We start from the raw sequence: 25,390 nt of genomic DNA on the forward strand, positions 1-25,390 counted from the left end.
GCCACTTTACAACTTAAAATCACTGTTTATTTTTTTAAAATTGAATCAAGAGTACTGGACTAGATGAAATCCAAGGGCATTTTCAGCTCTAAATCTGTGATCTCATGCATTATATTATAATAGCCACATCATTTGCATTTCTGCCACAGGCTATCCCCTTTCCTACCAGTGCTTTCTTTACCAAGTTGTCAAATTAATCTTCTTAAGGCACAAATTTGGACATGTCATTCCCTTGCTTGAGCATCTGCTATAACTCCCTATTGCCTCTCCTTATCCTGAAATTTAAGAGCCACCATACTCTTTTCCAACACTGTTGTATAATCTTCTTTCATATTATTACCCTTTATACTCTATAATCCAGCAAAACGTTATTCCTAGCTTCTTCTTCATCTTGTCCTTTACACTCTGCAAATGTACATATATTTATATATATATATATATATATATATATATATATGTATACATACACACAAATGTGTGTATATGTTATTGAGAAGTTTCAGTCGTGTTTAATTCTCTGTATCTCCATTTAGGGTCTTCCTGGGAAAGATACTGGAGTGGTTTACTATTTCCTTCTCCAGTTCATTTTACATATGAGGAAACTGAGACAAATTGGGTTAAGTGACTTGCCCAGTGTCTGAAGTCAAATTTGAACTCAGGTCCTCCTGATTCCAGGCCCAGTGTTCTAACCACTGTAGAAACTAGCTGCCTATGTATATGTGTACAGTAATAATAATAATAATAATAATAACTCACATTTTTATACTACAGTCATACCTTAATGTTCACAAAATGTCTTAGATGCATTGTCTCATTTGATGAGGAAGTTAGAGTCGATATTATCAGTCATATTTTACAGATAAAGAAAATCTAGCGACGAGAGTTGAAGTAACTGGGTCATGGTCACATTGTTGGTAAGTATCAAACGCTAGGATCTTTAACTCCAAGAACAGTATTCATTCCACTACTCCCATGTTACTTCTGTGTATTTTGTAGATGCTCCCTCCACATTTCAACTTACTGAAAATGTTCTCTTCCTGTAAGACCCACTTCAGGTACTGTCATTGCCATTAAACTTTCCCCAAACCTCCTAGCTAAAAGTGATTTCCCCACTCCTGAAATTTTAAATTGCACTCTGTATCTCTCCTGTGCCCCTATCATAGTCTACATTTTAATATTTATTTTGTCATATAATCCCCAGCGCAAGGGGAATAACTGTGTCATTTTTCATTGTTGTATTCCCAGAATCTAACATAATGCTTTGAACACAGTAGGTGTTTCATCAATGTTTATTCAACTGAATTTTTTGAACAATGATTAAAGAGAGAGAAAATAAACTCAAGGATGCAAAACTAACAGAACTGAAGCTGTTTAATCTATCCATCAAGAGATAATTGCTGGGCACAGGTAATACAGAAGGATGCAAAATTGTGAGACAGATTACCATCTAGTTTATAATCTAGCTAAAGAGACAAGACACCAGGATAGGAAAAGGTGAATAAACCAAGATAGTAATATTAGGTGGGGTAGCTAGGTGGTTCAGTAGATAAAACATGAAGCCTGGAGTCAGGAAGACTCATCTTCCAAGTTCAAATCTGGCCTCAGATACTAGCTGAGTGACCCTGGGCAAGTCACTTAATCCTGTTTGCCTCAGACACTTCATCTATAAAATGAACTGGAGAAGGGTAAACCACTCTAGGATCTTTGCCAAGAAAACCCCTAATGAGGTTATGAAGAGTCAGACACAACTGAAAAAATGACTGAACACTAGCATTAGATATAATAAGGTTACACATGATTAATCACAAATCAGTAGTGTAGGAGTACTATGAATTAAGAAAAGAGACATTTCAGGGGTAGCAAAGAGAAGACGAAGGTAAATCTTAATGAAGAAGATGTTATAAGTTCTCATAAGACTAACTGAAAGCAAATTGATTTCAATTTTTAAATGGCAAACTGCTAAACAAAAGAAAAAGTTTTATGGATGTTGGGGATGGGCTCCAGAGTGGAAATTAAATGAGCTCACCCCTGGCAATGCTTTATAAAGGAAAACAAAACCATCGATTCATATTCGGTCATTTATCTGTAAGTAGAGAGAGCTGAATTTTAATGTCAATTCTGCAACTAACTAGTTTATCCTGTTAGAAAACTCATTTACTATCTTTAGGTTTCCATTTCCTTTGAAGTCAGTCAATAGCCAGTTGGTCAATAAGCATTTATTAAGTGCCTACTAGGTGTCACAGTAGATAGAGCTTTGGTCTAGAGTCAAGAAGACCTGATTTCAAAATGGGTTGCAGACATTGACTAGCTGTGTGACTGAGAAAGTCACTTAACCCTGTTTACCTCAGTTTCTTCTTTTGTAAAATGAGTTAGAAAAAGCAACGGCAAGCCATTCCAATATCTTTGCCAAGAAAAACCCGAATGAGTCACAGTCAAAACCAACAGAACAATAAAAGTGCCTACTATGTGCCAGGCACTGTGTTAAGTGCTGAGGATACAAAGAAAGCCAAAAGACAGCTCTTGTCACTGAGAAGCCCACAATGTAATGGAAGATTATCATAAGGAGGTTAAGCTGGAAAACAAGGTAATTTCTGAGGTCTGAACAAATTCTAAAATTCTGCCTAAGGGACAAGATAATCTCTCACATTCCTGTCATTTGCTCGGAATTCAGGTTCTTGCATTAAACCTCCCTTTAAAAAAATAATTACAAAAGGTCACTAAATTTCAGAGCTGCAAGAGACTTCCAAGGTCATATGGTCCAACTTGTACCTGGAAAGGAAGCTCTACTTACACAAGCGGTAATTGGTCACCCAGTCTCTGCTTGAAAACCTCTAGTGAAAGAAAGTCACGACTCCCAGAGTCAGCCAATGCCGATGCAGGACAGCTCTAATTGCTAAGAAGGGTCACTTCTGTCAAAGTTTTATTTGCCCCTCTGTAATTTCTACTCCCTGTTGTGCCCTCTGGGATCAAGCAAAAGTCCCTAACCAGCTTAAGGCTTTCTTAACCACGAGTCCTACTAGGAGAAGCAAAGAGCAAATTTCTGTTTTTTTTTTTTAAAGAGTAAAACCTCTCCAAATTTAAAAAATATAAGCTGTGTATTATTCATTGACTTTTACAATTCATTATTACCAACGAAAGTAATGATTTATAGTATTAATAAGTTTTTGAAAAATCTGTCTAGACATACTGGGCATAGATAACAGTATACTAAAAAAAGAAAGACTTCAACAACCAAGAAGAGGGATTTAAATTCCAACCAAAGAATTCTAGTTTGGAATTTAACACATTAAGTTCTGTAACTACTGTGTATAAGTGGATGACCAAAGGCAAAGTTAGTACCGACCTTTTCTCTGAAGAGCTGGATAAGTGCAGCAAAAACCAAAAAAGTGACTGGAACACAGGTATTTTGAAAAGAGGTATTGGGTTCAAGAGACCTGAGTGCTAGTCTCGCTTCTAGCACTAAGTGACTTTGAGGAAGTTATGTCAATTCACTGAGGCTCAGTTTCCTTGTCTGAAAATGGCCAGACAGAAATAGATGACCTCAAATTAAGTTTTCAAGAGCTATTTGTAGAGATATCACAGTGTAAAAGGAATAGCACTGAATTAGAAGTCAGGAGACCTGAGTTCACTTTCTGGCTCTGCCCTTTACAAAGCATTGTTGTTTACTAAGCAGTCCTTGTCCTCCAGGAGCTTACAGCTTAATTTTGTTCAGTCATGTTTGACTGTTTGTGAACCTATTTGGGGTCTTCTTGGCAAAGATACTGGAGTGGTTTTGCCAGTTCCTTCTCTAGATCATTTTACAGATGAGGAAACTGAGGCAAATAGGGTTAAGTGACTTGCCCAGGGTCACACAGCTAGTAAAAGTGTCTGAGGCTAGATTTGAACTCAGGAACATGAGTTTTCTTGACTCCAGTCTTGCGGCTCTATCTACTGTGTCACCTCCCTGCCCTTTTACTAAACCATGACTTTGGGCAAATCACTTCATTTTTCTGAGCTTCGGTTTTCTAGTGTATAAAAATGAGGATAATAATAATTGAGCATTTTCATTGGCCTGAAATGCTCTCCCTCCTCCTCTTTGCCTCCTATCTTGCCTGGTTTCCTTTTATTCTTACCTTGTTTCACCTTCTACATGAAGCTTTACCCATTCCCCTCTCTGAGACTACTCCCACTTTATCCTGTACATATCTTGTTTGTAAATAGCTGTTTGCATATTGCTTCTTCCATTAGACTGTGAACTCCTTGAGAGCAGATTGATTTTTGTTTGTTTGTTTGTTTTTATTTTTTTGGCAGAGGGTGTGTTGTCTTTCTCTGTATCCTCACTGCTCACCACAGTGCCTGGAACATAATTGGTGTTTAATAAATGTTAGTTAGCTGACTAGCTTGTTTTGATCATCCATTTCAGTTTTAGTTGGAATTTATGGAGCTTATGTTAAGTAAACATTTCCAGTGGCCTCAGGAAGAATATTGGTGTGAAAGAAATGAGTTTTCCCATTGGTAAGCAATTTCAATGATCCTAAACTTCTCATGGCAACAAAAGTCTGCCTTTCTCAGTAAATCAATAGGAAAGGTTCAATTTCAGTTAATAATCTGCTATGATTTTATCTGATTGGTTAAATTGCCCTTGTATGTTTTTATTCCATATCAGATTTTCTGATGTTGGTACTTTTCTGATGCCTACAAAATTTGAAGGTAATTCATGAAACTCAATTGCATTTAGCCATGGGTGGGGGATCAAGAGGAATAGGCCAAGGTGCTTTTCACTTTTCTAAATCAAAAATTGCCCTTGTATTATTGCAAAAGTCACAGAGAACAAAATATTGCCAAGAATTAAAGGGCTTAAAGGATTTACTAAAGTCATCTAGTCATGCCCTTAAAGAGGTGTGCCAAGATTGACCATTTTTTTTCTTCTACTGCCTTGGAAAAATCAATAGGATAAAAGATGAGGGTAGAAAGGAGTGCTTTGGGGCAACCTAGAATAGGCTAATAATCAAGAAATTCTGGATGATGTGCTTAATCAAATGTTTCCCCAAATACCCTACCCATTAGAGATTTATGTATTTTTATAAATTCTTCATTTAAAATAAAAAAATAAAAAGATAAGTAAATGCAAAAAAAATACACAGTATTTTGGGTGTAGGGATAACATTAAGAACTGAGGGAAATCAGGAAAGGTTTCATGTAGGAGACAACACTTGAACTGATAAAGAGATCTAGGAGTTCCAAGAGACAGATGTGCGGAAGAATATTTCAAGTCTGAAAGACAACCTATACATGGAGACAAGGAAATAAAAGAGGAGATGTCATGGATAGGGAATAGTAGGTAGGCCAAATTAGTTGAGATCTACCAGCTAGGTGGCACAGTGGATAAAGTGCTGGTCCTGGAATCAGGAAGATTCATCTTCCTACGTTCAAATCTGACCTCAGACACTTACTAGAAGTGTGACCCTGGGCAAGTCACCTAAACCTGTTTGCTTCAGTTTTCTCATCTGTAAAATGAGCTGAAGAAGGAAATGGCAAATCATTTCAGTATCTCTGCCAAGGAAACCCCAAATGGAGTTACAAAGAGTCAGACATGACTGAAAAATAATTCAACAAACAACATGTATGAAGGAGGAGTAATAAGAAATCAGTCTAGAAAGATAAGTTGGAGTCATATTTTGTGGGGATTTGTATGTCCTGTAGAGTAATTTGCTTTTGATACTAGAGGCAATGGGGAACCAGTGAGGTGTCTTGTATAATGGTAGCCATCTCTAGGGCTTGGGGGCAGGATGGGCAGGGAGTAGAGAGGAGGGAAGAAAAACAATAAATTTACAAAATAATTTTGTTGCATATTTTAAAGGAATAGCAAGTTGAACATTTTGCAGTTCCATATGCAATCATCACAATCATCTTTTTTATTGTACTGTTATAAAAATTCTCGTTTTATTTCATAAATTCAGAATATTTTTTAAAAAGAGTGACAGAGGCAGATCTATGTTCTAGGACTATCAGTTTGGCAGCCAGGATGGGGTGAACTGGAAAAGAAAGAGACTAGAAGGAGAAAGACATAATTAGAAGCAATTGTAATAGTCTAGGAAAAGGCAATGACAGATTTAATGTAAAGAAAGTCATATGGTAGAAAGATTAGAGGTTCTAGAAATAGGAGCCTTGGACTGAAATATTGCTTGTAGTTGGGATCATCTGTCCAGAGCACAAGAGGGGTCCCTCAGTGAGATCTACAACCTGGATGGTTGTGAACACCCTGACAAACCACAGGGGAAGGAGGAAATGAATAACAGATGCAAATCACAATGTCCAAATGTAATCTAGTCAGATCTTCTCATCATACCCACTCCTTGGCCTAAATCCTGTTTGCAGATCACCTTGTGCTAATTGCATTATGCCCCAGAACAATCCAGGTTTCCTTAGTGATATCCATGAAAATAGGATAAGAAAAAAAAAAGAAAGAAATAGCTGAATAATACATATTCCCGGGATGATTATGATACACAATTCACTTAATCCATTAGTATGTGTGTGTGTGTGTGTATATATATGTTTATACACACATATATCCACCTATACCCACATATACATATATATGCATATGTATAAAATATATAACACATATATGTGCATGTGTGTGTGTGACAAGCACCACAGATCAACAATGAGCTCAGTAAGGTAATACATTTTTAAATTCTCACATTTGGATTAGACCATAAGATTAAAAAGACCCAATAACATCTTTAGGCCATTACATCATTCAGCAGTAGTAGCTAATAACTTGAAATGAGTTTGCTACTTGAAAACTCTAAGCAATTTCAAAATAAGATAATTTAGGTAACTGTGAGCATCTATAATGATTTCTGCTAGAGAATCTTTCTCTCACCAGGAGATGATTGAAGACAAGAAGATAACCTCTCATTAATTTCCTATTAGCTATTTTAATAAGGATCACATCCCCATCATACTTTGCCCATGGACAATTGCTGGCAGCCATAGGTGCCTGCATTCATTAGGTTAAGGGAGTGGAAATGTATTGACAGCAGAGGGTTTGAATCAGGCCTTCCTTGAAACCTTCCTTTGATGAAAGTAAGCCTGTCACATTTCCCAGAGTCAAGTTCTCACAGTTGGCTCAGAATCACCCATCCTTCAAAAACCTAAAAACATGAATTCTCGTACTTGCCTTTGACCTGCTGGATAAACACAAAAGTCTATTAGAACAGGCAACACAGAAGAATTGTATGCCCAAGGCAACCCTTGAATCATCCCCAAGAGTCACCCCATAAGTACTTAGTGAATGTAGGGCACTGACTGAGACACCAAATATCACCAAATACTAACTAGACATGGTCTGCCCTCCATTTGCTAGAACATACCCTTAATGGTATGATAGCTGTATAGGTAAGGACCATAAAACTATTGCAGAAAGGCTGTATTTTGTACATGGTCTTAAGTAAAAAGACCAGAATAATAACCTGAAAATGTCTTGTGGAGGCTATAGTTAATATGGCTAAATAAAATACTGCTTTGCAAATGTAATCCCCTTTCTTGCACCTGGTTCTTTTTGCAGGCAAATTGTTTGGTTTCTGTATCTGATCCCCAAGAAAACCATGTATGAAAGAGTTCAAGGGGAGCTAGGAGTTTCTGTCCAGGAAAGTTTTCTGCAAATGAGGTGAATCAGGAACTGCAGATTGGTCACTGGAGGATCCTCGCTGCGTGAGGCAACTTTGTGTGCCTGCTTTGTGGAGAGCCCATGGTGTAATGAGAATTACAAGACCTAGGTTCAAAGTTGAGCTTTGTCAACTTAATATGTGATCTTGGGTGAATCACTGCTTGTCTCCCTTCCCTCATTCATAAAATTACAAGGTTGGACTAGATGACCTCTATTCTCTCCTCTTTCAACTGCAAAATTATATGGAGAATCCCTCTATAAAAGTTCTATTTACCCACCTGTGCACTTGAATCTGAAAAACACTCTTTGATCAAAAGATAGTGTGTAATGTGTAAAAAGCAATCCTCTGAGCCAAGATGACCTGGGTTCAAGACTCTCCTCTTACACAGATTGGCTGCCTGGCCCTGGGCAGGTCACAACCTCTTACTTCCGCAGGTAACTCTCTAAGAATACAGGTGTCCCAAAAGGTGTTGCTTTCCAAATGTAGAACAAGTTTGCTCATTGTGAGCTCTTTACAATGAAACCACAGATCTAGTTCACCAATTCTGCCCCCCAAAAAAATTTCTCCAGAAGCACATAAGTCACTGTAGTAACTAATTCCCCTCAACCAAACAAATATATTTGTCTTACTAGTCTCAGGGGTACAGTGAATAGAGCACTGGACTTGGATCAGAAAAAACTGAGTTTGAATCGTGCCTCAGACACTAGTTGTGTGACCCTGGGCAAGTCATTTCACTTGACATGGGCTGTGCCTCAGTTTCCTTCATCTGTAAAATGGGGATAACAATAGCACCTATTTCATAGGAGTATTGTGAGGATCAAATAAGATAATATATATATAAAGTACTTAGCAAAACTCAAAGCACTATGTAAACATGATTATTATTATCATTGTTGTAGCATTTTCACATCATGAATAATAAAGTTGATTTGTTTATCATCTGCTTACCTCTAGCATTATTTATCCTGATTTACCCAGATGCCAAAATTTCCAGTGACAAGTGTGGCATCCTGTCATACCTAGAAACACTAATGACCTGGTCACTATATTTTACAATAGCTGGTTCCAGCTTAGTTTATGCAGGTTGTCCCTATGGAACAACTCCCTAAATGTTGAAAAGACAATAACTACTCACTGAAAAAGAGAGGTAATAGAGCAAATAACATCTCTTTCTTCCAAGCCCTTGTTTTTCTTCAGATATAGCAGTGGCAGCCAGCAGTGGAATCTAGACAATGAAACTCAATGAAAAATGGTTCATTCGTTTACCTGCATGATGTAATTTATTGCTTTGTTTTGCAAAAAAACAAAAAAAGAAAGAAAAAAGGAATATTTGTTACCTCCAAAAATCATCCTTTTTTCCCCCTTTTGTTAAGTCAGGAACTCTTAACTTCTAAGAGTTAAGCCAGATGCAAATATCTGTACTGATGGATGTACTTTGGTATATTTTGAGCCCTGGATATTTTCTAGGAGGAGACCTGAGAAACATGATTGGGTCCAGATTGTACCACATTGTCACAATTTTTAGCAGCAAACCTCTGTGTGAGGAAATACAAAGTCATTAGCAACTTTAAGCTTCCTTGGTGGCTGAGCACGCAATGTGGGTGTTAGGAGGTTGTTACTCCCCTATCTTGATGTAATGTCCCACTATTTTGGAGTGTTGGAACAAGGCATACACACTGTGTTTTAACTCTGTTTTTATGGTGTATAACACTAAATTCTTAACTTAAACAGCCTTTTCTTCACTCTCTTCTTCAGGAAAATATCAAGTCTTGGCACCCATCTTCATGCTGAATTGCTGTCAGGGAAAGCTTTGTTCAAGGTCAACATAACAGGCTTTTCTGCCAGCTCCGACAGTAGATTTTAATACATTCTGAGGATTGATGTTGGATTCTAACTGCTGCAGATTGAGCTGATAATCGTAGGGATTTGGCTGCTGCATTAGCATTTGTGTCTCTGCAGATTTCAACACCCCATTAGCCATTCCTTGGAACTGACGGTTTATCCAATGGTGAGAAATACCAGGATGAGTTAGGAATTCCTTTACTGCCTGTGGCATCTGATAATGCAGGAATGATTTCTAATGCTTTTCATGTTGGGAAATTAACTAGAGTAGCACATCATTTTGGATGCTAATGAGTATAAATGTGCAAATAAGGAGACTTAGAAAAACAAAATTAGAAGCACTGACAGAGAAACCAGACTCCTTGTAAGGGGCTCCATCAAATGCCTCGCCATGCCTGATCTATGCTTTTCTTAGTCATATCTGAATTGGATTATCATTTCAGCTCTCACAGGGAAGAATGTTTGCTCACTGTTCAAGATGTGACACCCCCCCATCCTTCTCTAGGAAGTGTTTTAATCTCCTTCAAGAAAGCTATTCTATAAGCACAACAGATTGTACCTGGTATGAGTCTATGTTACTGAAAGGCAGTGTATCCTAGTGGATAGTGACCTGGTGTTGGAGCCAGAAGACCAAGGTCTAAGGTGTGCGTCTGATATATCCTGGCTGTGGACTTGGGCTAGTCACTTCACCTGTCAGTGCTCTTAGCAACTCCCTATAAAAACAGTATGCAAAGAAGATGCCAGCCTATGTTGGTGGAGGTGGTTTCCTCAGATGGAGCTCATTATACCAGGGAAATCATAGACCCAATACCTGCACCTATCTGTGTCATGGAAATAAACTACATTTAATCTATTCTTTGCTGGTGGATTCATTCTTGTAAGGCACCAGAGTTTTATTTAGGTTTCCTTGTGGCTTTTGCTAAATTTTTAGTTTTATTAAGTTTCATATTGTTATTTTGATTAATTTTTTTGAAGAACAATGCTTACTGTCTAGAACATTATATGAATTTGGATATAAAATGCACTGAGTTCATTAATATATACATCTTCCACAGACACTACAGGTGGACCAGAATTAAATAAGAAAAAAAGAAAGTAGATTTTATTATATTTGGGAAACTGCAAGATGCTTTTAAAAATTCCTGATATTAAAAACTATCTTTTAAATGCCAATATGTTCCCACTGATACCATGAAGCAGTGAATTATGGAAAGTCACCAGCTCTAAAGTATCAGAATTGTGGGTGACCCAAAGCTCAGTGCAGAAATTCACTAAGGATATAAAAAAACTACAGTACAGTAGATTACTAAGAAGGAGCTTGTTTCCTGTTCCCGGATTATACTCTCTCCTCATCTCTGCCAGCTGCCATCATTTTCTTCAAGGTTCAGCACAGGTTGCACCTTTTTCCTTGACTTCCCCAACTGTTAATATTCCCCAACTGTCTCTCCTCTATGCATCTTGTTTTATGCACCATCTGGTTTATATAATCTTGAGGGCAAGAATTATTTTATTTTTGTTTCTGTATCCTTAGTGCCTAGCAGTGCCTTTCATATAAATGAGCACTTGGTAGATATTTTATTGAATTGAACCTAATTTATGTGCAGGAAGTAGTATAAAAGATACAATCCAGGAAACATCTCATCAGACAAAAAGATGGGTCATTTATGTAGCAAGGATAAGGGGAAATAAATGGGCAGCCTGAATGCAGCACATGTACCCGCAGAATGTTGAAAGATACAGAGAAAAGCTTAATTATGTTGGGTGACTCTTCTACAGAGGGTTAATGGGAAGACAGACAAAAGCTGGACGGAAAAAGATGGTATGGGTGAGAGACGTTCTATGTTGCAAGAGTATCTCCCTGACCCACTGAGCATGTGTTGTTTCTTGTGTGTTGTTTCCCTAATGAGATCACAAACTTAGGGACCATTTCTTAGTCTCCCCTTGTTCCCTCTACACTTCCTAACACTAAGTTATAAATGTATTTGTAATTTATCAAAAACTGTGGAATTGAATTAATTTATTTTGTCCCTTCTAAGAGAATGATATGGAAAGGACAGAATTAATAAGGAATCAATAATCAAGAGTAGTAAGGGAATGACAAGGTAATATCTAGCTGTCACCTGGTGAAATAAACTACGTCATCAGGTACTGAATGGACTGGCAGATATATGTGTTTAGCTGGGCCCTACTACAGCCCACTGTAAGTGAGCTTTGAAAGGTTAAGAAAAACAGAAGTACTATAAGATTAGAGGACATATTTCTTTGACATGGAAACTTTGACAAAACTCTGATTTGGGACTATGTCATCTTATAGTTTCAACTTGAGTTTTTTCAGAAGGTGATCAATGACTACCTCTCTTTTTTTTTTTTTCACTTTGCCCTCCATTTCCAACAGATCTATGCAGGTTTTTCTCCCTGCTTCCAGTAGATCTGGGGAATTTTCTGTTATGATTGATTGAAATACGGTATTCAGGTTTCAGTTTGGAGGTTGGCATGGTTTTCAGGGAGTCTGATGATTCTGAAATTAGTTCTCCTCAGTCCATTTTTCAGATTACTTATATTTCATAGTAGATGTCTATTGTGTTCTTTTTTAAATTTTGACACTTTTATATTTCTAGTTGTCTTGGGAAATAATTGGGTTCTGTTTGCTCCATTTTGTTTTTTCAGGTATTCTACTACTTGGGTAAGGTTTTCTATTTTCTAATCCAAAATATTCATTCTCTTTCATTTTTTTTCTTCAAGAATTTTATTCTAATATCATTTTTATCTCTTGTTTCATTTATAACTTATTCTCAGAGTAGCCAAGCCATCCTTTAAAATTCCTCTTATACTCTCTGTGGAGTTACACATCTTCTGAGTTTGCTTCTTGATTTTCTCTTAACCCATAATATTTCCTCATTGTATTGAGTTTTCTTCTAGCTATTCCTTTCTCTGTAGTCCAAGATGCTGAATTTAGGACTTTGTGTCACGGCAAGTCTCCATACCTTATTGTACCTCTTTTTTTTTTTTTAAAGCAATAGGGGTTAAGTAACTTGCTCAAGGTTACACGGCCAGTTATTATTTCTGGATGTGGTGCTGAGTATCTGAGCCCGGATTTGATCCAGGTCATCCCGACACTGGAGCCGGTGCTCTTACTCGCTGAGCCACCTGGCTGCCCCTCTTATTGTACCTCTTGATGGGGTGAACAGGCCCTGTTTCATCCAGTCCCTCTGTCATCTAAATGCTAAAATTCTGGACATGGTAGTTATGGGGTCAGTCACAACCCCTGAATTCTACCTCCATTTATTTCCTCTATGCAGATGCTGACTTTAGGCCATCTCTGTCTTCTCCTTGTGCTATTCCTACCCAAGAGTTCCCCCCATCCCCCAATGTCAAGTCAATGAGCATCTTTTAATAGTCTACTATATGCCAGGCACTGTACTAAACCCTGAAGACATGAAGACCAAAAGAAAAAAAAAGTTTTAGCCCTCAAAGAGCTCATAATCTAATAAAGGACACTATATGCAAGCAACCATTTATAAACAAGATACATACAGGATAAATGTCAGATAATCTCAAAGGAGGAGTATTAGTATTAAGGCAGTTGGGAAAATCTCTATTCAGAAGGTGGCAGTCTATCTGAGATTTGAATGAAGCCAGGGAAATCAGAAACAGGTGGTGATGAGAGAAAGAATTCTAGACATAGGGACAGCCAGTGAAAATGGGCAGTCAGAAAAAAGTGTCATGTTCAGGAATAGCAATTGTCCAGGGATCATAGACTATTGGGTGGAGAAGGGAATGACATGTTACAAGACCAGAAAGGTAAGAGGAGGCAAGGTTCAAACTAAGAGAAGCTTTAAAAGGCAAAAAGAAGATTTTATATTTTATCTGGGAGGTGATATGGACCCACTGGAATTTCTTAAATGACAGGGCTGGTAAGAAGGTTGGGGGCAGGGAGAGGCAGTGATAAGGCCAGACTTGCAATTTAGGAAGAATATTTTGATAGCTGAGTAGAGAATGGACTAAAGTGGGGAGAGATGAGGCAGGAAAACTAAACAAAAATCTATTTTAATAGTCCAAACAATGAGAGGCAGCTACATGGTGCAGTGTATAGATGTTGATCTGGAGTTAAAAAGACCTGAGCTCAAATTCAGCCTCAGATATTTAGTAGGTATGTAACCCTGGACAAATCACTTACCCTCTGTCTGCCTCATTTGTAAAGTAAGAGTAATAATAGCACTTAACTGCTAGCATTGTTGTAACAATAAAATAAGATAATATTTTCAAAGCACTTTGAAAACCTTTAAATGTCATATAAATGCTAGTTATCATCATAGAAGGGGGCATGTACGAGAGATGTTACAGAGGCAAAATTGGCATGGCCTTGCAAACAGTTTGGACATGGGGAATAAGAGTGAAGGTTGATACAGAGGCTATGTGCCTTGGTAACTGGAAGAGTGTTAGTATTTTCTGCACTTAAAGGAGAGTGAAGAACAAGTAAGGGTTTGGAAGGAAAGATGAGTTCAGCTTTGGACACATACTTAATATATCTAGAGAACACAGATCTGTGTTAGACACTGTTAGTTAGACACTGTGCTTATCTCAGCCCTGTTGGAGGTCCTCCTCACCAGAAAATCTAAAATACTGCATTGGTCCTAGTTACCTTCTACTACTAGGATGGCAGCACTGGTTTTTAGCCTCCTGGGGGGCCTCTGGTATGCAGGTTGCCCCTGAAATATACTGGTTGCCTTTCCTGTTGTGGTTTTGATTAAAGCATTGGCTTCAGGCCTCCTCAAGGACCCCAAAGACTGGGTATGCTGCTGTAATGTAATACCAAGCAAAGGCAACTTCCCAGGTTCAAAATACCAACATAGGTGCTCTCTATTTTATTCAGTAACAAACCCAGAACAGAGAAGATCAAAACATGACATCATTCAAAATACAGCATTTACTAAGTGTGATTAAATAATCTCCAAGTACTACCCCACCCCAGGACCTTCCAATCATTCAATCAATTACAAAGTCTCTGTTCTAAATACTTCTCCACCCCTAGGCTATACCTTAATTAAGTCCACCACAAAGCCCCTTTTCTCAAATGGAGATTAGTTTCCAAACATAAGGTCAAAAGTTCCCCACCCCTGGATCACAATTGAATCTACCCCAGAGTTACATCAAGTTTAAACACAGCACTTAATACCCAAATGGAGGTCTTTTCTTCATCTTGACACGAGGCAAGTTCTCAGCAATCTTAGTTCCTGGGGAGACAAGGCTTAGCAAAGCCACAAGATACATTGCCAGTCCCTTCATGAATTTATCCTCTGTCTGTAGAACAGTCCTAGAACCTCTGAACACATTAGCAAAGCCCTCTCCCAGGATTTCTGTAAACATACAACAAGAAAATCCTTCTTCAGGGCTTCTGAACCAACAGAAAGGCTCCCAGACCCCTGCAACAACAGCACTGTCCCTCACCAGTGGACAGTATTCACTCTGTCTGCAGGACAGTCTCCAGACCCCTGCAACAACAGTACTGTCCCTCACCAGTGGACAGTATTCACTCTCTGTCTGCAGGACAGTCTCAGGCCTTCTTAGCGAACAGCCAGGTTCCAGGACTTCTTCAACAAAAGGACAGTCTTTCACCAGTGGACAAATCTGGCAAAATAACATCAAAACAGACAGACAAAGTACCAGCAAAACAGCCATGTCTCCTCAGTCCTTGGCAGCTCAGGGGGCAGGTCTCAAAAGTCCAGGGCAATTCAAAGCGGCCACCAGCAATTCTCTTAGTCTCTCTCTCTCCACGAGATGCTGCTACCAAAAAGATCTTCCGCCTCTCTCTAGTGTCTCTCCAAATCTACATCACCAGCTCCTCCCAATTCAGGACTTTCTTTTCACATCAACAAGCCCATCCCACAGGTGGGATTAACAAACTCTGGGTTTTAACACAATCAATTTAAAAACCAAGCCAATACAGGGGAATCTTTAATTGCCATTACTATCACAGCTGCCTTGCCATATGTCCTTGCTTAGAGATCTATCAGAGACTGGCTCCAGGCCCCAGTGCTGCTCCAAAAAGCCCAGGTCTAAAATCTCACTGGGTTCAGGCCCCCTTTCCTCACACCCACCCTAGTGTATTTCCTTCTCTCTGTGCTCATAGGCTTCTGACCATCTTCCTGCGCAGTCCTAGACTGGATGGAAATGTTTAGTAGTGATTTTTCTTTCATCTTCATTATCATTGTTTCATTTGGTGCTGTGAATCCCTCTGTTATTATATATTCTAAGGAATATTGTAAAATTTAGACATAAGCATGGAAGACACCTTTTTTAAAAGCATTTTGCTCTACTGAATTAGGTTTTTTTTAATTGTCAACAAATGATACACATTGACAACTTGTATTCACTACATATTTCAGTTAATTATATGATAGCAAAGATGTGGTTGATTGTGAAATATCACTTGCAAATTGCCTGCCTGTTCCCTTCTAATACCCTCATCATATAGGGCTTTGATGTGTGTGCATATAATTTTCATAAAAATTTTATGTAAATGGAAAAGTAAGTAGGCTTATGGGTCATTAGTTGGTACTGTTCCCTCAGGCACCTTTTATTAGTTCAATATTTTTTCCCACAGTTTTAGTATCTTCTCCTTCAAATATCTTGAGAACCAATTTCTCAATGCCCTCAAATTGTGTTGCTGCAATCACACATCTCCTCTACAGACACCAGTTCCAGCCCAGCTGATTTCTCTGGCTTTCTTCTCTAATGATATTTCTATCTCTTTGATAAGTATGTACAGGATTCCACATAGAGAAGTTTGGTGGTCCTGAAAGGTGTTAGCAAATCTTCACTGATCTTTTATGTTTCATCAACTTGTAGTTTTCTATCCAATTTGATCACTGGATGTTTCCATTGTCTTAGTTGGGTCTCTGTCAAGCTTTCTTTAAACTGGTTTTACTCTTAAAGCTTTTAATCTCTTGCCACTGCTTCTGCTAGTTAAGGTGATAGAATTTTTAATCTTAGCATCAACTTTCCCCTTAAGATTTCATAAATCTTTTTGTGTTCTAAACCAGTGAAACCTGTGTACTGTTTCTCCCTTCCTGGTAAGTAACTGAAGATTTTGCAGACCAAAGTGACTTTTCAGGTTATTTTGGTCTTCTTATTGAGGCAACTGAATGACCTTGGTTAAACTTCTATATGAAATAATTGTTTTCAATATAGTCATATGTTCTTTAGTCTCCTTGCATCACATTTTTACATACCAATAACTTTTTAAAAGCCAGGTTGAAATTCTGTTATTTATTACCACACCTTTTTTTCTTTATATTCTTTCTTCTAACTTTGTATTAATTTTTATCTTTACTCCAACAAGTCAGTGATGTGAAATGTACACAGAAAGTTGATTCAGAAATGATTTCCACATGGGTAACAATTCATATCCTTTCCACTAAAATATAATCAGTTTTATTTTTGTGTTATCTGGTTCTTAGCATCTCAGTGCCTTCTAATTCTTTTCTCAGAGAAAGTACTTTTAATATGTAGACATGAAGCTTCTTAGTAGTTGATAAGTCTTTGGCCTTGTTTGTTCTTTATTTCTGAATCATATTTTTCCAATAAATTTTCACCATCTCACCTTTTCCCAAAGTAGCATTAAAGTCACCAAGTATTAAATGATTTTTTGAATTTAATTTGGAGAATCTTGTTCACAAGATGGACCCCAAAATCTGAAATAGTTTTAGAAAGAAATTTACTAGGTCATTTGGTAGAGGAGAGTAAGACCTATGATTTACATGATATAGGATTTTGAAAAAGGTTTCTCATACAGGAAATCTTATGTACCCCAGGTATGGAGTTAAGTAATTTTGCTAAGAGAGATGTCTAAAACAAGGTAGATTGAGATAGATATGAGCAATTCAAAACAGAAGGGGCAGACTCCTCAGGAGTTCCAGTGTGGTAATACAAAACAAGAATGCTTTGGGTAGACCCTGGGCCTGGGAATTGGAAGTACCTAGTAGCCATCTCTGGCATTCCTGGGAAGTTACATTAAAAATGCACACACTGGCCCCACCTTAACTCCTCCCTAATCCCACCCTCTTCTCACCTGGTCAGCATAATTGACATCTAATGAATAGCCTTAACTCTTTAAAAGCTATGCCTGTGTCTTCTTTAAACTTGCAGGTCCTCTAAAGGACTCTTGCTCGCTGTACAGCCTAACAATAAACTTACAGGTCCCCTAAGGACCCTTGCCCGCTGTAAAGTAGACAATAAAATTTTACAACTCTGACTCCAAGTTGGCCTGGGCTGAATTCTTTCCAGACTGACTCCAAGACCTTTCTGGTCTTACATAAAGATTAGAGTTCCTGCTGAACCTATTGTGAGCCACCCTCATCACATTTTTTTTTTTTTTGGCTTTTTGGAGGGGGGAAGGCAGGGCAATTGGGGTTAAGTGACTTGCCCAAGGTCACACAGCTGGTAAGTCTGAGGCCAAATTTGAACTCCTGACTCCAGGGCCAGTGCTCTATTCTCTGCGCCACCTAGCCACCCCTGAGTTTCTTTCTAACTCAGAAATTCTTTGATTCTGTGATCCTAATCTTTTAGGATCCTAATCAATTAGACTGCAATCTAATTACAGCTGATACTAGCTATAGATGTAGGACCTTAGTCAGGTCTGTTTTCTTCTGCAGCCCTCAGTTTCCTTATTTGTAAAAAACAAGTAAGTGGAACTAGATGGCTTTCAGGAAGCTCCTCCTCCTACAGATTCTAAGTTGAGAAAAGAGATCTAGATGGATCCAGCAATAGTGCACATCTTTGCTGATATCTTCTGGGCATTAGCTGATAGACACAGATGGAAGTAATATCCACATACATTTTATATGGCAGCCCGGGTATGCTCCAATGGCCTCTACAATAGACCAGCCCGTTGAACAAGCTTCTCTCTTGATCAGATTGTAACCATATTACTTATGGCTCCTTAGAGTCCAGCTCTCTACTCACTCCAGCTCTGATTAGCTTTCATTTGAGAAACATGTTTTGATTGCTCATATTGATTTTATACCTAAATCTCTGCTTTTCAAATGTGGACAAGACTATTACAAGCCTTAACAGCTGCTAGAAAGTTATATAGTCAAATGGATTAAGACTGAACTAAAGATTTGTGGACCTTCTTTTTTTTAAATGCTCCATTACCTGCTGAATAGACCAAAATCGACTTCTCCTAAAAGGTCAGTTAAGACATAGAGCATGAGAGAGAGAGAGAGAGAGAGAGAGAGAGAGAGAAGAGAGATGTGTGCTTCTGTCTCAGAAACAGGCTATTCTGAGTTGAAAAATAAACATTTTAATTTAGTTTAATTCAACAAACGGTAATTAAGTACCTACTATGTTATATGAAAGGAACAATATCAGGCCTGGTGATTCAAAGATGTAATGAAAAAAAAGTACCTCCGGATGTTTAATAATAATAATAACTAACAATTAAATTGAGCTTACTTTGTGCCAGGTGCTGTGCTAATAATTTTACAATTATTATTTCATTTGATCCTCACAACAACCCTGAGAGATAAGTATAATTATTATTCCCATTTTGGAAATCAGGAAACTGAGGCAAAGAGAGGTTAAGTGACTTGCCCAGAATCACACAACTAGTAAAAAGTAACTGAGATCACATTTGAATTCAACTCTTGCTGACTACAGACCCACTATCCCTTTCAGGGGTATACTGGTCAATGTTTAACACCTGGCAATCTAGAAAAAAAAAAAGACACTAGATACAATTTTTGGTTTTTTGCTTTTTGGAGGGGGGAGGGCAGGGAAATTGGGGTTAAGTGACTTGCCCAAGGTCACATGGCTAGTAAGTGTTAAGTGTCTGAGACCAGATTTGAACTCAGGTTCTCCTGACTGAAGGGCTGGTATGCTGTTCACCGAGCCACCTAGCCTCCCCAACTATGTACAATTTCAAGTGTAAGCTTCGTTTTTAACATTTTCTCCATCATTTTCTCAAGACAATCCACAAAAGAAGAAACCAAGCTATTATTTGTCGCATTTGCTGATTATTCCCAAATTATAAATGCTCACACCCTCCCAGGCCCTTGGAATTGGCTCCAGTACGATCCTGTTTATATTCTGCTGTCATTATTATTTTTTTTTAAAGCAATCGGGGTTAAGTAACTTGCTCAAGGTTACACGGCCAGGTGTTTCTGGGTGGGTGCTAAGTGTCTGAGCCCGGATTCTATCCCCAGGTCATCCCAACACTGGGGCCGGTGCTCTTACTCACTGTGCTACCTGGCCGCCCCTATCATCATTATTTTTTAAAATAATTAATTTATTTTTAGTTTTCAACATCCACTTCCATGAGATTTTGAGCTTTAAATTTTCTCCCCCTCCACAAGATGGTGTGCACTCATCACTATTCTCCACATATTCAAATCCTATTCGTTGCTCATGGTGTCATTTCAGTCACGTCTGACTCTCCATGACCCCGTTTGGGGTTTTCTTGGCAAAGATCCTTCTCCAGCTCATTTTACAGATGAGGAAATTGAGGCAAACAGGGTTTCATTTCTTCCTCCTTCCAGTGAGAGGATTTAAATTAGATTATTTCTAAAACTCCTTTCACTTTTAACATTCTATGATTTTACTACAGTCTATATAGATCACCCTCTTTTCTCAATTCATAATCTATCTGCCTCACACAATTTAGCACTTAATTCTGTGTCTCCTGCTAGTTTTGATTATTCCATATGTATTAATCTTGTGTCCCCAAATAAGAAACTTTTATCCTTCTCCTTAATCCCCCATATACTTGCAAACCTATTGTTGGCCTTATCAGTTAGTCAGTCAACATGCATTTTATTAAGTACTTTCTATGATGCTAAACACTGTGCTAAATGTCAAAAGCACAAGCATAAAGACAATCTGCCATTAAGGAGTTTATATCCTCATGAGAGAAGACAACAGATAAAAGAAGCTAAGAAGAAAGGGAGGAGGAGAGAAAGGACATGTCTAGGGCATGGCAGAGAAAGTCTGTAGTGGTACCTGAGGAGAAATGAGACCCCACTGGCCTAAGTGCCTTCCTTATATGGAGGCTCTGGAAGGAGCCATAAATTAGAGGGAGTTGCTGAAGGGTCTGGGACAATTATACATCCAAGATGCGAAATTCTTCTGTGGAGCAGGTACTCAAGTTAAATAAAAAGTCTTGATTGTATTTGGGTCTGATAGGAACCCTATGAAACATATAAAAGCATCCTGGGATGTTTATGTTTTTTTTTAAGGACTCTGGTGGAAGTTTGGTTCAGGCTAGAAATGTTCCTGATGGCTGTCCCTTTCCCTACTTCAGGATTCTTTGTTATTCCAGACACTTGGACGCCTGCTCATTTTATTCAGAGGTCTTATTTCCAGAAGAACCAAAAATCACCCGGAAAGGCAGCCGGGGGTTTTAAATGTGGGATTGTTTTCCTCCTCATTCCCATTTCCAACAAGCTCTATGAGGTTTTCCCATGCCTATTGAGTATAATGTTTCTATTCCTATTGTATTCTAAAGGTGAGGTGTTTGTTTTAAAATGTATTACTTAATTATGGTTCCTAATAAACAAAAGTGTGGTTTTTGTTGTGGTTTTTTTTTCTAATTTCTCAAATGTGTTTAAATTTCACAAGTCTTATATTTCACACCTGCTAGCCATGCTTAAGAAATACACTCCATTTGTTAATTACCTAATGAAGGCAAAAAGTTTTCCTTAAACAGATTAGCAACAACATGGAAGAGTGAACAGAATGCCAGACTTGAAGCCTGAAGACCTGAATTAAATCCTGCCTTTGAAGCACACTAGCTATGTGACCATGGGCAAGTCATTTAATATATAGTATTTCAGATAATTCTCTAAGATTCTTTTTTTTTTTTGCTTTCTGGAGAGCAATTGGGGTTAAGTGACTTGCCCAAGGTCATACGGCTAGTTTTTGTGTTAAGTGTCTGAGGCCACATTTGAACTCAGGTTCTCCTGACTCCAGGGCCAGTGCTCTATTCACTGTGCCACCTAGCCTCCCCAATTCTCTAAGATTCTAAATTATACACAGGTTACTGAATTACATGAGTGGAGGAAGTCCCCACACTGTCAGCTCCTACACTGCTGGAATCACTGATAGAGACCAAACTGTTCAGGAAATAGAGGTAGAAGCAAAAACACAACTAACTACTAAATTTGCTAATTGTTCTTCCTTCACTGCAGACTGTTTTTTAGCTTTAATATGAACAGTCGATAGCTCAAATAAAATGACTTGAAAGAGAGGACAGAAGCAGTAGACAGTGAACCAAAGATTAAGTCAGTTCCCGAAACTATACTGTGTCAGGCATGCTGCTTTGCAAAACGTGTATGCCAATTAGGAAATGCTTCTACACATCTCTGAGAGAAGGGATTTTTTTTTTCTAATTAGCTTTCCTCTGCTATCTGATGAGAAGAGTGCACTGATATTCTACAATCAACATATACCAAAACCTGGTCCCTTGACATATTTAAAAGTGATAATATAATCACATACGATTTAATCAGTCTCATTCTGACTTTATTGCTGAGGGATGTAAGAGTGGCCAGGCTCCCTAAGAAAACTCCAAATAGATCTTTGTTTTGGCTCTTGGAAAACAAAAACTAAAAAATTGCCTGGGAAGTCATCTCTGGCAATTAAACAAAACACACACACACACACACACACACACACACACAAGAGTCTCTAATTTTTATCTGTCTGATTTTATATAGTATTTTAAAACATCCTTATCATTATTTGCATGTGCTTTAACTGAATCACATAAATACTTATTTCTTGTCTCAGAAGCTATTGCCCATTCCAATTTTTAATGCTGTATTTTCCCTTCAAGATGATTTTGGCCTATGTTGGTGAAACTGTTAGACCAGTAACACTTTGGAATAAACACAGTTATAATGAAATCCCCTCTGTGAACAAATACAGATTGTTTGATCCACATGCTTCCTTATTAGTTTGGAATGAGTCATCGACCACCTATCACCTCTCTTTTTCCCACCCTGTTTTCAACATGATTTGTCTACAGTTATTTATTAAGGATATTACATTATTTACAGCTTGTTCATCGACAGTCTGTCCCCTAAAGTGACAGAAAAACAATATAATTTGTCATCCTGCCTAAATATCTAGGAAAAAAAAAGATAATATGCAGAGTTCCTTGAAATTCACAAATGAGACTGGTTAAAATCTCTGCAGAATTTATAAAGTGCGAATGATGCCTTTGATGTTGATGTATTACAATTCCCCTCAATCGCTGCTTTCAATATTTTACTCTGCTGGCTTAATGCACATCCACAGTCCGCAATTTTAAACTGACAAATCCATGGGTATAAATTTTAGATTGCTCTTGCAGACCAGGCAACACTGAGGACATTTCTGTACATTTGGGATATTATACTCTGGGATAATGCCTACTAATTCGGCCCCCTTCCATCCTTTGAGCCAGTCCTGCAGAGCACATTTCAGATAGATATAAATTTTCTGTTTATGCTGTGGGAGAAGGAATGCTTAGGAATATCTGTGGAAAGAATATGTTTTTCCAGGTTTCTGTTTGAATAGTAAAGGTTTGTTTTGTTTATTTTCACTAAGACTCCAAATAAAACAGTGAAGCTGAGATCTCATGAGTAAATTGCCTATACCATAGACTGATTGCTATTTGACTCCCAAATAGTACCCCTTTTTGAGGTCTAAAAGCCCCCTGTGTATTGTCTTTTTTTTTTTTTTTTTTTGCTTTTTGGAGGGCAGTTGGGGTTAAGTGACTTGCCCAAGGTCACACGGCTATTTTTTTGTGTGTGTGTTAAGTGTCTGAGGCCAGATCTGAACCCAGGTTCTCCTGATTCCAGGGCCGGTGCTCTATTCACTGCACCACCTAGCCGCCCCTGTGTAGTGTCTTTTTGAGAGTACAAAAGGTTTGTTGCCCAAAATATCTTCCCCATGACCTACTATAGAGCCTGAAATCTCCACCATTAGAAAGTTATTCTTTTAGGTTAAGACATGAGTCACTGTGAGTTCCTTTCTAAAATCCATATGCCTCTAAGAGGAAAGAAAACATTGATATATTACTACTCATTAATACCATTAAGAATAAAGATTAACTTCACAGCTATTCACCTTGGTTAGGAGAAAGTTTCCACCTTAGAATGCTGCCCAGGTAGGGAAGGCCCTGGTGGGCTCTGGGTAGGAGAACATTGAACACTGGCAGAAGGGGAAATTAAAAGGAAACAAAGGGAGCTAGGGAGTGGAGAGAAAGGAAAAGAGATAAACATCAGCTGAAGATGGATTGTTTGATGACATTTACTGGGATTAGGATACCTTTCTTCCTTTTTCTTATTCTGAAACCTGTAAAGAAATCATGGCCCCATGACAGGGACCTGAAACTAGGCTAGGGAAGAAACAACATAAAATTTCCTTTGTTGATTTGGCCCTTGTTGCTGTTGTTGTTCATTCATGTCCAACTCTTCATGACCCCATTAGGAGTTTTCTTGGTTTGTCATTTCCTTCTCCAATTCATTTTAGAGATCAGAAAACTGAGGCAAATAGGGTGAAGTGACTTGTCCAGGGTCACACAGATAATAATTGTCCATGACCAGATTTGAAATCACAAAGATGAATCTTGCTTACTCTAAGTCCCAGTACACTATCCACAGTGCCACCCAGTTGGGCCCCAGGAAAGATATAGGAAAGTCTGAAAACAAAACTGGTGGGAAGAACATGAGAAAGTACAAGGTGTCAGGTCAGGACCATAAGGGAAGAAAGCAAATTTCAAGGGACATTACAGCTTCCTTAAGCAGCAAGAAGAATCATTTGATTCATGGACCTATGTGATCATGAACAAGTAACTGAGCCTCAGTTTCCTCATCTGTAAAAAGAGAAATTTGAACTAGATGACCTCGAAGGTTCCTTCCAGATCTTTCCCAATGGTCCTTCTTTGTTTGCTGAGGACCAATTGAAGGGACGAGCTGCTCTTGGATTATTATTCTACTTCTGTGAGAAGATATTTACCTTGCAAGAAGGTTTAAAGGAACATCAACCCAGAAATCAGATTTTCAAACTGAAAAGTACTTTAGAGGCCACCTCATCTAACACCTTCATTTTAGAAACGGGGAAAAACACTGAGGCTCGAGAGACCCTAGAGAAGTGAAATGAAGGGGAGGCATTATGTAACAGTAAGAACACTGAATGTGCAATGAGGGAATATTAAATTCTGGCTCTTCTACTTATTGCCTTAAAACAGTCACTTCCTCTTTCTGTCCTCAGTTTCTTTTTCTGTAAAATTTGGCAGGTTGTATTGGAGATAGTTCAGGGGGGAAAATGCTGGATCTGGTATTGGAGGTCCTGGATATAAATGTCAAAACTGCCACTTAGCTGTGTGACCTTGGGTCAGTGACCTAATCTTTTGAGACCTCAGTATCCAACCTCTAAAATGTAGAAGTAGATTACATACTTCCGAGGTCTTTTGACTCTAAGCCCATGATCTTTGATTAGATGACCTCTGAGAGCCTCTCAAATCTATGATCCTACATCTTACCCACAGTTATAGAGCTGGTAAGGGACAGACTCCAGATTCAACCCAAGGCCTCCTGATTCCAGTTCAGGGCTCATCCTCCTCATCACAGCTGCTAGATCCGAAGTTTTATATATATATATATTTTTTTTTTTTCTTTTTTCCCTCACATCCTTAAGATGAACCTATCTACCTATCCCACTTCTGATGTGGAAAGGAGGGAGGAAGAGGCAGTAAAATTCAACCTTCATATTTTTCCATAACTACAGAATCACATCAGATATTATTATTCTCTTTAACTATGAAAAGATATATAAGATGAAGAGGAGAAAATTCAATGAGATAGGAAAGAAAGGTAGAAAAGTAAAATATAAATCAAGATACTTTG

This window comes from Petaurus breviceps, unplaced genomic scaffold, assembly GCF_028583685.1.
Source record: "Petaurus breviceps papuanus isolate PSGF00001 unplaced genomic scaffold, PetGlider_PUasm1.0 90919, whole genome shotgun sequence".
Classification (NCBI taxonomy): Eukaryota; Metazoa; Chordata; class Mammalia; order Diprotodontia; family Petauridae; genus Petaurus; species Petaurus breviceps.